This window comes from Eleginops maclovinus, chromosome 12 (genome assembly GCF_036324505.1).
Source record: "Eleginops maclovinus isolate JMC-PN-2008 ecotype Puerto Natales chromosome 12, JC_Emac_rtc_rv5, whole genome shotgun sequence".
Lineage (NCBI taxonomy): Eukaryota > Metazoa > Chordata > Actinopteri > Perciformes > Eleginopidae > Eleginops > Eleginops maclovinus.
In genome coordinates this window covers 3,392,377-3,405,759 of record NC_086360.1, presented here as the reverse complement: position 1 = coordinate 3,405,759, position 13,383 = coordinate 3,392,377, and positions in this window count along the sequence as shown.

Genomic DNA, 13,383 nt, shown 5'->3' with positions numbered 1-13,383 from the left:
AGTTTAGATCAACATTTTAAAATGTAGCAAATAAGACCAGTTACTATTAATGAATTGTTTATAACACATGTAGAATATTTAAATGTTCATGTGTTTATATTATTTTAGGTCATGCCAATGAAGCAAACACTGTGACTCAAAAATATTTAAGGGCCAAATCAGGAATTAAAGGGTGTAAAACAGTTCACCACACTCATAGGGCATTAATATTTTATGTTAGTGGCTTTACTTTGTCTTTGCAGTATTCTTTTCTAAGTGTAAAACACGATCTTGCAATGGTTTTTGTTCTTTAAAGGTTTCATTATTTCAAACATCAGTATAGTGTGACATCACGCTGCATAGATAAGAAAAAAAGTAAGAAATTACTGTGAAGGAATCACTGTCACACTAAGAAAGAAGAACTCATATAAATGTTGGTAAAACCAAAACAAAAACTCAATCAAAAGTATTAATCACACAAAACATTATAAGCTGACCAAAAGTAAAAGCAGTATGAATAATGTATAAACAAGTCTTCATCATGCAGCTGTAGAGGGTCAGGATGCTCTCTGTGGTGCACCTGTAGAAGGTCAGGATGCTCTCTATGGTGCACCTGTAGAGGGTCAGGATGCTCTCTGTGGTGCACCTGTAGAAGGTCATGATGCTCTCTATGGTGCACCTGTAGAGGGTCAGGATGCTCTCTGTGGTGCACCTGTAGAGGGTCAGGATGCTCTCTGTGGTGCACCTGTAGAGGGTCAGGATGCTCTCTGTGGTGCACCTGTAGAGGGTCAGGATGCTCTCTATGGTGCACCTGTAGCGGGTCAGGATGCTCTCTGTGGTGCACCTGTAGAGGGTCAGGATGCTCTCTGTGGTGCACCTGTAGAGGGTCAGGATGCTCTCTGTGGTGCACCTGTAGAGTGTCAGGATGCTCTCTGTGGTGCACCTGTAGAGGGTCAGGATGCTCTCTATGGTGCACCTGTAGAGGGTCAGGATGCTCTCTATGGTGCACCTGTAGAGGGTCAGGATGCTCTCTATGGTGCACCTGTAGAGGGTCAGGATGCTCTCTATGGTGCACCTGTAGAGGGTGAGGATACTCTCGATGATGCAGCTGTAGAAGGTGAGGATACTCTCTATGATGCACCTGTAGAAGGTGAGGATACCTCTATGATGCACCTGTAGAAGGTGAGGATACCTCTATGATACAGCTGTAGAAGTTGTATCCTGATATCTATGTTGAAAAGCTGCAGCCTGCAGACAAAAATGAGGAATAATGCATTTTCTATTTTGACTTAATCTATCCCTGTTTGTGACAAACATTGTATGTTATGATGTACTTCTTTCTGTGTTATGGGATGTTGTCTCTGGTTTGGCCCTAGCAGCTTTCTTTTATTCAGAAACAATGATATTTAACTGAAAATAGTTTGTGTTGGTCCCATTCCTATGTCCTTCACGTGTATTCCCATTGTAAATCTCTGTAAATGAAATGACTCATCTGTGCCACAACGTACCTCAACATAGCATCCACAGCTCCATGGTAGATGGGCTGGAACTCCTCGACTGAACGGTTGCGGATCCTTGGAGGGTCTTCGAGGTACAGTGGAGGTCTGGGGGCAACGTTAGAGACAGGTGGCAGGTTTAGAAGGACCAGCCAGAAAGTCTGAAGAAGAGCAGGGTAAACAATATACTTTTATAATCTCACAAGAGGAAACATCTAGATCAGGTGCATTGAGAGGACTACTTGAAATGTGAGTTATCATTAGTCCTGTACAACGGACCATGTCTAGTCCCAAAACATTTAGTAGTATCGATATTTTATTCTATAAACTATTCATACTGGAAATCCAAATGATAGTTTTAGGTAACAATTGCTTTTTCAATCCACTAGATGGTGCTGAGCTTTTTCTTGTGCGGTCATGGCCATGGCTAAAGTCAGTGGGATTGACAGGAAGTTAAAACAAAGATGGAGTCAGCGGAGAAAGAAATCAGAAATGCGCCATATCGTAATATATCGTATCGCAATACTTAGCATCTCGCAGAATCGCAATACTATCGTATCGTGGCTTAAGTATCGCCATAGTGTCGTATCGTGGCGATCCTGGTGATTCCTGTCCCTATGTGTTTGCCTTCTTGTTAAACTGTCAAATACTTCAGCTCTTGAGGATTAAACTGTGTACAATTTCAAGGAACATGGTGGAGGATCAGATGTCTGGTCGTTCCTGCAGCATGGACACTGTCTGCAGACTGCAGGCCTCCTCGCCAGTAGCGGTGCGTGGCCAATTTTACAGAGGAGGCCAGAGAGATCGTAAGCTACTGAATGACGTCATACCCATGTCAACAATGTGACTAAAAGTAGCATAAATAAATCAGGACAAATGATTGCAGCTGCTGCTATTTATTGACACCATATCGCAACAAGCTTAAACAAACACAACACAACACAAAACCTTACACCCATATTTGTAATCTCAATAATACACTGAACTGTAGCCTACAGGTGGCCTCACATTCTAAAAGTCTCTGACGGGTTCACACCGCTGTCCGCAGGATGCTAAAGTGAAAGCCTCGGCTGTCACACTGCGTAAAGAAATAAAGTAAGCTTACTCACTATTTGTAGAGAAATGCCATTCTCCTATCCTTAATGGTGGCGAAATGATCTGTGACCCGGTCATACAGATCCCCACAAGAGGCATGGCCAGCAGAAAAGACAATTTAGCATTACACTCCCTGTTAGCCAGTCTGTTCTCGTATAGTTCCCTTCACAAAACGTCCGGGTATTTCCTTTAGCTCTTCCCTGAGTAAGGTCGAGATTCGGAGTGGACCTACCCTTCTGTTTTATTTTTAACTGAATTTCAAACGGTAGTTTAGTGAAATCGTTTCTCAGAAAAAACTCTGGGTCTCCGTCGCCATCCATTCTTACTTTCTAACCTTCCTTCACGGTTAGCAACAGCATGGTTGTGTGTGGTTACGTAATTACGTATTAGTGTAGGAGGCACGTACAAGCTAGCCTCCTCATTTTTTTTAATTTTTACAGTTTGATTGACCTTGATGAGCGTTCGGTGACAAGCCGAGCTTCAATCTGATTGGCTAAAACTCTTATTAGTAGTGGAGGCCAAGTTAAACGGGCCTCCTTAGATGGCAGTATTTCACCTATAGGGGCGCTGTTTTGCTCGCTCAAAGAAAAACATGACATCAGGGAATTAAACACGGCATATTTGGAACCTAAAATGTGCGTCATGAATCCCAACTCATGGATATTTTTTTATCGAATATAAATGAGGAGGCCACGCCTCCCTTGGCCTCCGGGAGAAAACGCCACTGCTCCTCGCAAGCTCTGACTGGCGTGCAGAGACTCTCCTTCCTGTCTGGCTGTCCTGGAGGAGGATGGGTGCTCGACCCTGCAACAGCACACTAGCATGAGGACCTTTTTCAATATTTTGTCATGTTGTAGTCTGAAAATCAAATGTGGTACTGCTAGTTTTATGTGCTGGAAGATTACCTGGCCAAAGATGGATGTGTAGAGGCAAGAAAGCAAGAAAGCGTTTGTCCAGGTGGGGGCGCCAGTGGAAAGGCAGAGCCAAAGGCAAAATGGTTTATCCTGTGTGAAGTTTGCAAACATTTCAGAAATGCAATTATCCATCTTCTAATTCACACATTTTAAACTTATGTATAAAAGGGATCTCAACTGGTGAGTGTGGTACTATTGGTGCCATACTGCTGATTTATTAACTATCACTCCCATGGACAGTCGATTCAAAATCATGTTCTGTTTATAGCAAGGGATTATATTCTGGGCATTTTGTTCTAATCGTCCTTCCAGATAGACCCAGTAAATAAAGTAAAGAATGAAACATATATATTTTTTTACAGAGCATACATTTATTTTTCACAGCTAACTCCTGAAACAGCTGATGATACAAACAGCTAACATGAAGAATGAATGCAAATCAATGATCGGATAGTTTCCCCAGAAATCTTAGAAATAATAGTGGACAGCTGCCACTGAATTGCAATGTATTACTGCCGCATGTCTTTGATACTATTAATAGCAGGTAAACATGTTCAAAAGTCTGCTAAAGAAATAAAAACAGTATGGGAGTGTCAGAAAGAGGATTGTATACACTGCCAGACTGAAAGGTTGTGCCACCAGCAAACTGACCATTACCCTACTCCCCTTTTCAACACCCTGGTTGCTCATCCTTTGGGGTTCAGCCCTGTGCATCAAATAGTTAGGCCAAACTGTTTGCATGCTTAAAAATAATTAATATTCCAGAATCAGAATCAGAAGTACTTTATTTATCCCAAACTGGGAAATGTTTGCGTTGCAGCAGCGAAATACAAAGAGAAGCTAAACAAATACAAATTAATCAGAACAAAAAAATAAAGTAAAAATAAAAAAGAATAAAAATGAAAATGAAATATACAAATATACAAAAAGGCAATAATAATATAATGTAAATGTACAATGTTAAGTGTGAAGGAGTGCATGTTAAGTCCGGTTTACTGAGAAGCTATGAAGCAGTGAGTTGTCTGCCAGCCAGAGGGGAATTATTGTACAGGGTTATTGCAGTAGGCAGGAATGTTCTCCTGAAAAAAAAAAAGCATGTTGACTCATTGACTGGCCTGAGAAAGAGGCTAGTCCCGCCTGGTTTGATTATCTTCACCTCAACCTGGCGCACTTTCCCATCTTTGCTAGGAAAGGCCTGTGTAATCAGTCGAAGAGGCCATTCATTCCTAGGTTCTTGGCTGTTCTTAAGGAGCAAGAAACAATGCTTCCTGGCTGAATGTTTGGCTGAGCGGACTGCCATTTCTTGCGGGCCTGCAGTGTTGGGAGGAATTGCTTCCTCCCACGGTCCCAGAAGGTGTTGGACAGATGCTGAACCTGTCGCCACTGGGACTTGTAGAGGTCACTTGCGTGGTCACTGGATGGAACGGCGTCCATGACCTCTTTGTTGTTCTCCGCAAACTTGTGCAGTCTTAGATTCGACTTGGAGAGCACATCCTGTGTCCTCTTTAGCAGGCTGACAGCAGCTTGAACTGTGGGCAGGGACTTCAGCCCAATATCGACATAGAAGTCACGCATCACGAAGTGCTGCACATCTGGGTCTACGTGGAAGTTGCTGTCTTGAACAGACTTGTGTAAACCGTGAATAGCCACTGCAGGTGAAGGGCTGTTACCAAAGACATGGACGTTCAGGTGGTAAACCACGATGGCTTTGGAGAGGTCATTGTTCTGGAACCAGAGGAAACATAAGAAGTTACGGTCTTTTTCTCTTACCAGGAAGCAATAGAACATCTGTTCTATGTTTGCTGTGAAGGCGATGGCCTCTCTTCTGAACAGGATCAGCACTCCGAGTAGTGTGTTATTCAGGACAGGTCCTGTTAACAGCACATCGTTGAGTGATACGCCATTGTATTGGGCACTGGAATCAAACACCACACGGATTTTCTTAGGTTTCTTCGGATGATATACCCCGAACGTTGGTAAGTACCACCTTTCTTCATCAGGGCTGAGAGGGGGGGCTAACTCAGCATGACCATTCTGAAACATGTTGTACATGAAGGCGAGAAAGTGGTCTCTCATCTCAGGCTTTTTCTCAAAGTTCCGCTTGAGAGACATGAGACGCCTCAGCGCCTGTTGCCTTTTGTCTGGGAGCCGTGGCTGCGGACTCTTGAACGGTAATGGCGCCACCCAGCTGTTGTTTGAGTCTTTTTGTACTCCTTCATCCATTATCTCCATAAATGTGGCATCCTGGATGGAGGGGGCCACCTGGTTGTTGTCCGTGGTCCGCCTGAACACCGTGCATCCAAGGTGGTCGGCTTCACAGACAGGCTGGTCTTCAGGATACGCTGGGGGCTCACTGGTGGCCTGGGTGCCGCTGAACCTCTCCTTTACATGGAACACGTTAGGACATGCTTCAAAGAGAGTGGGCCGTTGCAGCTCTGTTGTGTTTGTGTGGAATGTGCTAATTGTCAGTGGTCTGTGAACATTACCTAGGCACACATTTCCAACAATGACCCACCTCAGGTCTAACTTCTGTTCTATTACTTCAGCTGAGCCATACGTTAGGTCAAGCCTTTCCCATGCCATGGCCAGTCCTGCTGATGGGCGGTGGATGTGTATTGCTCTTATCTGCTCAACGTGCTCCGCTGACTCCTTGCCGAGCCACTTGAGCAGGAGATCCATCTTCACGCTCTGTGTCAGGTTTAGGCCGCTGATGTCATTTAGAAAGGAACGTTTCCATGCTTTGTAGTTTTGGGGCTTGTCATTGAATTGAAGCAAGCCAGTAGCCACAAGCTCTCGGTGGGCTAGATATCTGACATTTATTTTTGAGTAGCCGTTGTTGGAGTCTGGTGGTATGGCATGTCGTGCAGGAGATGGCAGGGTGTTGTGATGTGGTCTGAAGTGGGGCACAGGCATGCTCACCGCTGGACTCGATGTGTTCATGCGACCCGTTGAATGGCTCTTGGATGTCCTTTGTGTGCGCTGATGTAAGGCTGTTGTGAGTCGAGACGATGTGAAGCAGTATTGTTCTGATGCCGATAGAAGGGACTGGCTTCAGGCTTCAGTGGTGGAGGTGGCACGTTGTGGCTTAAGGACCGGCGCTGTCTTTGCTTGTGTGTCACCGTTATCACATGACTGGAATACTGAATCCCTTTCTTTATGTTGATTAAGCACATACTGCTTTGTGAGGCTTCTTAAGGAACACAGTCTATGTTCAGGTCACAACTATGTCTCTCACTCTTTACATCAGCAGCAGCTTCAAGTGTCTCTGCTTCAGCAATGGCTGCTGCAGCCTCTCTTTTATTTTTAAGCTTTTCAATTTACACTTCCAATTTAGCTTGTTGTAGCCTCAGATTAGCTTCCTCAGCATAGCATAGATGTGCCTTGGCTGCTTCCCTCTCGCTCTTGCTCTGACTGCTGCCGACCCCGCTGATGACGAACTGGATCTCATTGAACACCAAACTTGCGAACGTGTCCTTAACGATGCGCTTTGTGGGTTCTCCTCTGTAGCCTGTAGCTTGCTGGCGCAAGCTGATCCAGTGGCACGTGCTGTAGGGAATGCTCCGTTGCTCGTCCACTGGATGCGTGTGACCAGTGGCGTCTCTGGCACGAAAAGACTGGTGGGGCCCGGTCGCCCGCGTGCTGTTGAAGTAGTACAGATATATTCGCTGTAAGTGAGTCGTGTACCTACCTGCTAACCTACTAACTAAGAGAGATCACATAAGCCAGGTGTAGTAGCTTATATTACAATAATAGCTAGTCTGTGAGCGTTATCAATTTGAGCTGTTACATTAACCCTTCCAAGCAAGCCTAACCTAACAGCATTTCAACATGCGAACCACTACTTTCATGTTTGTTCAGACGTTCCGAAAGATGTTTCAAGTAGGGATGGGCATTCGATTAAATTGTCTTAATCGATCGTAGGGAGAAATAACGATCGATTTTCGATTAATCATTCATATTTTTATATTAAAATTCACTATTTATAAGCTATATTAAAAATGAAGTGAACACACCAAAAACACAGCGAGCCCCGGACTTTGAACCTGTGTTTGATTCTGGATGGCAGTGCTGGAAAAGTGACCCTCTGGTGTTACATTAACTTTTACTACCCTGAGTAATCATTCCTTGGGTTGTTCTCCCTGTCTCTGATTGTCTACAGGTGTGCTAGAATCAGAGCAGCCCCCCACGAGCTGAGACCCTATCATCAATCAGGACCCCTGCCCCTCCACATCCAGACTGTCAGATATTAGATCCTGCTCGTCAGTCGATACATCGAGCCAGGTAATATCAGTCTTACTGACTTATTGCACCTTTTCCCCTCCCCAGCTTAGCTCTGATAAACAAAGCCTTAATCTCTTTTCAAAACTACTCCTGCGTCTGTCTGCACCTCCACCTGTTCTGCCACCCTGCCTCACACCCGGACCGGGTCAGTGGTTGGATATTGTAGAAGAAATATACATCATGGATTGACCTACTGTGCAGCACTGAAGAAGAGATGTGTGAAAAAATGGACTGTATATAACAACAATTAGGATGTACATGTGGAGATGTGTCGTGCCTGTTTGTTGTTTGTTCTTCCGTTTTTATGTAATTGTGTGTGTTATTTATTTGTTTAAAAGTTAACGCTGAGGAGGTCCTTAACTATCCTAACACAATTGTTCCTAAGGACAAAAATGTTGTGTCTCGTCCAAAATGTTAGTCTTGTCAGGTTTCTTGTTTGTCTCATCATGCCCCAGGTCTATGGTTGGTCTTGTTTTATGTTTTGTAAGTCATTTTTGTCTTGTCGTCCAATTCCTGTTTTATTTTGATACTCACGTTCTGTGTCTCGTTCCAGGTCTCTTGGCTCCCTGTGTCAATACCCTCGTCAGCGTCAGCCCAGCCCCACTTTTTGAGAACCCTTTTTGTTGTACCTTTTTTGGTAGGACATTTTGATCCTCTGACTGAGAGAGTTTTTGTTTATTTATCCTCTTGTGAGCGTCTTGAGTTATTTTTGTATTTTTGAAATAAAGTATTCTTTTATACTTTAACTGTCTCCTGGGGCCATGCATTTGAGTCCTACTGCCTTGTGTCTAAAGATTGTGACAAAAGCATGCCACCTTCCTAAAAACTGCTGTAAAAATATCATATACAGTATTCATATTTGTTTTCACTTTAAACAACTTATCTGGTGTGTTAATCAAAAGCCTGATTCTCTGCATTGTCAATATGAAATTTCAATCATATTGATGGAATTTAGTTAAATTAGATTGAAGAGGAACCGCATTGTTCCTCTTCAATCTGAGGTTCGACAATCGGTCGGACCCTCCTTTCCAGCACCTTAGAGTAAACTCTCCCGGGGAGGCTGAGTAATGTGATGACAAATACAAAAAAAAGAAATTGAAAGCTAGTAGTACAAAATGAAATCTTAACATAAAGGAATTCATTAGTTTATGTAAAGATAAATGTGGGATTAAAAAAAAAGCATTTTCAATGGTTTTCAATGGGGCATTTTTTGTAGCTAGGAACAAATGTGTCAGTTTTTGCCTAGCTTAGCCATTTTAGGCTAATTTAACAAAACTGAGATGACGATTCAAAAGAGAAGTAAAAATGAATATCCTTTGGCAAATTTGAGTTATATTCGTTCAACACAGCCAGAATGGCTTGAAAATAAAATGTTGTGCCCAGAATGGCACAAAATGTCCCTAGGATCTCCTAAGGGTTAAAAGAGCACAAAGAGTTCCACAGCATTGTAGCTGAGCGTGTGTGTGCTGAGCTCCTACACCATGGTCATCCTGGTGAGGGTGTGTTCGGTCATGTTCCACTTCATCACCACAAGTTCTTTACCCAGTAATTCCAGATGTTCCATGATAGCAAAGATCATTAGCTGCTTTTGTCTTTGTTTGCTTTAAAGTCAAGGACGGCACTGCCCTATGCAAGCAGGAGTTTCTATTTGGCCTTCCCTTAATGAATAAGATTAGATAAGATTTACTTTATTAATACCAGACTGCGAAATATTTGCATTGCAGCAGCACAATACAATACACATCACTCCACATATAAATAAAATAAAATAAGAAATAAACAATTCAAAAGTATGAACATCTTAGAAAAGAAATATAAATAAAAATAAACCTGCATTATATACACAGTATATGTATATATACAGTTGAATATGAACACTGTGTGGGAGAAAAACTTCGTCTGGAGGGATTTTCAATACAACACTTCAGGCAAAAAGCATAATAGGGTCTCTTTAAATAAAGAAATGTATGAAGTCAGTAAAGCTTAACATTTTTTAAAAATCTTGACTCTTCATCAAAGCGATCAGTGTTTTCAAGGAAAGCTTGCCGTTTGTATCCTAAGAGTGTCTTACTGCTCAGCAGCGGGTGAGGAGTGTGTGAGAAAATCTACTCTCTGTTATTCCAGGCATTAGCTCATGCAGTGAGGTGTTACTTGGAGCCGGTGACTGTCCACTCAGACAGGGCAGCCATTGTGCTGAGAGAACTGCGCTACAGTTTCTTCACCGGCCATCAGTAATAAAGCTGACTTTTCAAGCACATGAGGGGCATATCTGTGAGGACGATTGAGCAAGAAGTGACTAGCTCGCAAAGAGTCAAGGAAAAGTAATGATAGCGTTTACTCAGTGTCAGCACTCGGGGTTTCTGCGGCTGTCTGATATGAAATGGATTATGAAGAGAGAGGCAGATGTAAAGGATACAACTAAATGTGCTTTATAATAATAATAATAATAATAATAATAATAATAATAATAATACTTGACACTTATATAGCACTTTTGTAGAAACTGAAACACGCTTTGACAGAGAGTAACACAAAAATGAAGAACAAAAAAATACATAAAGAGACAAACAAAAACAGAAAAGGGGGAGGGGTGGTCAGTGGTTGAAGCGACGTTGAACAGGTGGGTTTTGAGTGAGTTTTTGAATGCGGTGAGGGGGGAAGAGTCTCTGTTGGGTTGGGGTAGTGAATTCCATATAGGGTGGGAGCAGCAACGGAGAATGCCCTGTTGCCCCAGGACCTGAGGTTGGTCCAGTGTGTCTGTGGAGGAGGTCAGTCAGGTAGTATGGGGGCCAGGTTATGGAGGGCTTTGTATGTCATGAAAAGGTGTTTGCTTAGGTTGTGTGCTCAGGCAGATATTTGGATTGAGGGGAATGGGCAACTGAAAGTGAAGGTGGAAAAGTGAAAGCAACCTGAGGCGGAATGAGAGAAAAATTCAATGAAGAAAAATGGAATTAATAGTGGCTAGGGACGTGAGAATGAAAAACACATTAAGTTCATCTGTGCATAACGCTGGACTAAATGAACAGAGAGAGAGAGAGAGAGAGAGAGAGAGAGAGAGAGAGAGAGAGAGAGAGAGAGAGAGAGTCATTAAGTTATGCAGAAACATTTATCTCTCTTCTCCTTTCTGAGATACACCTAATCCAGAATAAACACTTCTTACCTTTGAGCATACATTCACAGTGAGATAGGGCTCAAAAGGATTTAGTTACCACCACCCCATCCCCCTCACATCCCGGACTCTTAATCCTGCAGGTAGAGCCGGCTCTGCTCCACAGGAACAAAGGGTGGCTGTTCGCCCAGAGGTCCTCTTGCTCCAGCGGGGTACCAGGCATCGTCCCCACAGGAACTGGGCAGGGCCGATGACAGTCTGTATTTGGATACATGCTGAGAGGCCCTTCATTGGGTCTGACCACTGTGAAGGTAGCACTTTGTGCACTGCAAGAACACACTCTTTATACCACCAAATATAATGCCATCCCCATTGAAATATATACAGCAGCTATGTATACATTAGGGAAGGAACAACGAGCCTTTTCATTGGCTGTTGCTGTTAGGAGGCTCGTACTATAGTTGAATGACTGTGGTAGAGATATCAGTACATATCATTTATTTTTATCAGCTGGATGTATATTGTGTATTATTCAAGTGGATGCTTCCTAGCTGTTGTGATAAATGATTCATAGGTCTTAGGAAACTTCTGAAGCCACACATGAAGCTTGTCATGATTATAGGTTTTTTTTCCTATTTTATTTTGAAATGTTTTCATTCCTGTCTGTCATATCTGCAAATTGCTTCCTGTCTCTAGTTTCCCTTCTGTCTGATTGCCTCATTGTGGTCACCTGTTGTCCCTGTGTTTCACCTCCCCTCCCCAGCTGTGTCTTGTCTTGTGATTTGTCCCTGTGTGTTTAGTCTTGTCTGCCCTTTGTGTTCCTGGTCGTTTCTTTACTTTTGTTATCTTGTTTGTCCCTGCGGTTTTGTATTTTTGTATTCAGCTTTTTAATAAAGCTCCCTGTTTGTTTGAACTGCCTCCCCTTGTTTTTGCTACTGCTCTTGGGTCATGTTTTCAACCCCATGACAGAACCGTGACAAAGCTCTCCTGTTCTGAGACCTGTCTTACAATCTTTAGTCTGACTAAAGCTCCTCCACTCATCTCAACCTGAAAGTTATCTTTTTTTAAAGAGGCCGTTTTATGCTTCTTCTGGTGTTTTATATGTTTTTGTGCATGTAAATGGTCTGCAAAGGCTAAAATCCTAAAGTCCCCCTGCCTGAAACGCCTCCATTGGACTCCTTTATTTACTTCTGTAACATAATGACATCCATATGTAACACTCACGCTTCTATTGGCTAGCGCTCCACCAAACTTTAAGGGCCGGTACATCTCTAAGTGTTTTACCAATCACAACAGAGCTTGCCAGCTAACCAGTCAGAGCAGACTGGGCTCTGGTTTCAGACATAGGGGAAAAAAAATGTGCTGCAGCACAGGCAGTATGAGAAAAATAAAGAGCTTTCTGAACATTAAAGCATGGAAAGATACATTTGCACAATACATCCTCTTTAAATTGCCTTTACTTATAACTCATTCTAAATGTATTATTTCAACTAAACTATTTTGACTCAACTTTCATTTTACAATTAATTCAAACTGTGCAATAAACTAAGAGATATTATGCAACCTTATCCTAGTTTTGTTCATTCAGATCAATTTAATAGTGGCGGTGGTGGCGAAATCTATAGGGACTTGGCTTGGGATCGGGAAGGTCACCGGTTCAAGTCCCCGAAAGACCAAGTGCTACCGAGGAGTACAAGGCACCATTCCCAACATTGCTCCCCGGGTGCCCTACACATGGCAGCCCACTGCTCTTAACACTAGGATGTGTCAACTGCAGAATGTGCATTCCCCTCGGTGGGACCATTAAGGGTATTCTGCTTCTTAAATTTCTGCATACTTAAATTACATTTTATTAAACATTATTTGCAATTTCTATATATTTTAAATTGAAATATATATCCAAATAAAGGAAAGCAAATAGTTTCCTAAAACGTTAACAACAGCAGGCTTATTAAATCATGACATTAAACAGGATAACATAATCAGGATACAGAAGAGTAACTATGATCCCTTACAGCTACATTTAATAAAGATGCTATCCGATTACTGTTGCATTTTAAAAAAAATCACATTACAGAATTAGCAGCATTACAGTGTTAGTAAAACCTAAAAAGAGCATACAGTGTGAGTTGTAAAGGATCAGATGTTCTCTTTCCTCTGTCAGCGGTTCTGTTCTGTAGGCTAATACTTTAAGGGTAATTATATACACCTACTGCCTGAATCTGCTTTATGGTTTCACTTTCTATTGGTTCATTTGTTCTGTTTTTAATGCAGCAGGTGAACCTATATGTTCATTAAATAGTGTGTGTGAGCTTAATGGGGTGTTAATGTCACAGTCATTTTACAGAGCACCATCCAGACCCAAGGCAAAGAAAGATATTATACATGAAGAACAGGAGACGTTAAGGAGGAAGCCATTCTTTAAAGACATGCATGGGAACCAATCGGTCAAATAGCATCAATGAGCCAGAGTTGAATGTCAGATTGGACGACATCCTGTTGAATATCT